At 46.8% G+C, this 1,773-nt stretch overlaps 1 protein-coding gene across 4 annotated transcripts in view; it reads right to left on the minus strand.

The window, feature by feature from the left end:
* Positions 1-1,773, minus strand: part of NMRAL1 (NmrA like redox sensor 1) — a 17,117-nt gene that overhangs the window by 8,959 nt on the left and 6,385 nt on the right. The gene's annotated exons all lie outside the window — the stretch shown is intronic.

Consider the following 1,773-nt stretch of genomic DNA (forward strand, 5'->3'; position numbering starts at 1 on the left):
TTTGATGTAATAAGGTAAAAAAAAACGTAAAATACAAAACGATACTCAGATCTTGATGGGATTCGAATTCTTGCTGAAGTAGAACAAAAAGCCATACTCAGATACACACCATAACCACATCTGCTCCAGAAGGACACAAAGGGTCAGATGTGGTGGTTCATGCCTGTAATCCCAGCACTTTGGGAGGCTGAGGTGGGCAGATCATGAGGTCAGGATATCGAGACCATCCTGACTAATGGTGAAACTCTACTAAAAATACAAAAAATGTGCTGGGTGTGGTGGCATGTGCCTGTAGTTCCAGCTACTCAGGAGTATGAGACAGGAGAATCGCTTGAACCCGGGAGGTAGAGGTTACAGTGAGCTGAGGTCACACCACTGCATTCCAGGCTGGAAGACAGAGCAAGACTCCAACTCAAAAAAAAAAAAAAAAAAAAGGACACACAAAAAAATAGTTAACAGAAAGGAATACAAAAACTTATTCGGATCTCGTTGGGAGCTTAGTTACACAGGCAAGTGCATCTGTCAGATATACCCTTAAGATTTTCTGCACTGCAGCCGGGCACGGTGGTTCATGCCTGTACTCCTGACACTTTAGGAGGCTGAGGTGGGCAAATCTCCTGAGCCTAGGAGTTGGAGACCAGCCTGAGCAACATGGCGAAACCCTATCTCTACAAAAAATATAAAAATTAGCTGGACATGGTGGCACGTGCCTATAGTTCCAGCTACCATGGAGGCTGAGGCTGAAGGTAGCCTGAGCCCAGGAGGGTGCGGATGCAGTGACCCGTCATCACACCACTGCACACCAGCCTGGGAGACAGAGTGAGGCCCTGTCTCCAAAAAATAAAGAGATCTTCTGTATTTTATTATAAGTAAATTCTACCTCATAATTTAAAAAAGTCTGTAAACAAATACTGAACTCTAGCTACTGTTATGCATGCTTTTGTATGGAAGGGCAGTGTCCACATATCTTCAGTTTACACAGAAATGCATCAAAAATAAGGACGGAGGCCGGGCATGGTGGCTCACATCTATAATCCCAACACTTTGGGAGGCCAAGGCAGGCAGATCATGAGATCAGGAGTTCACGACCAGCCTGGCCAACATAGTGAAACCCCGCCTCTACTACAAAATACAAAAAATTAGCTGGGTATGGCGGTGGGCACCTGCCATCCCAGCTTCTCCGGAGGCTGAGGCAGGAGAATCGCTTGAAACTGGGAGGCGGAGGTTGCAGTGACTGGAGATAGTGCCACTGCTCTCCAGCCTGGGCAATAGTGACAGACTCCATTGCAAAAAAAAAAAAAAAAATTAAGTACTGAGGCCGGGCACAGTAGCTCATGCCTGTAATCTAAGCACTTTGGGAGGGTAAGGGGGTTGGATTTTGCTTGAGGCCAGGAGTTTGAGACCAGCCTGGGCAGCAGGGCAAAACCTTGTCTCTACAAAAAATTTAAAAATCAGCTCAGCCTGTTAGCGCTCACCTGAAGTCCCAGCTACTAAGGAGGCTGAGGAAGGAGGATTGCTTGAGCCTTGGAAGTCAAAGCTGCAGTGAGTGATAATTGTGCCACTGCACTCCAGCCTCGGCAACAGAGAGAGACCCTGACTCAAAAAAAAAGTGTACACCAAGGGCAGGTGTGTGGCTCACCCTGTAATTCCAGTAGTTTGGGAGGCCGAAGTGGGAGGATTACCTAAGATCAGGAGTTCCAGACCAGCCTGACCAACATAGAGAAACCCTGTCCCTACTAAATAAATACAAAATTAGCCAGGTGTGGTGGCAAA

Source organism: Cebus imitator, unplaced genomic scaffold (genome assembly GCF_001604975.1).
Source record: "Cebus imitator isolate Cc_AM_T3 unplaced genomic scaffold, Cebus_imitator-1.0 Scaffold346, whole genome shotgun sequence".
NCBI lineage: Eukaryota > Metazoa > Chordata > Mammalia > Primates > Cebidae > Cebus > Cebus imitator.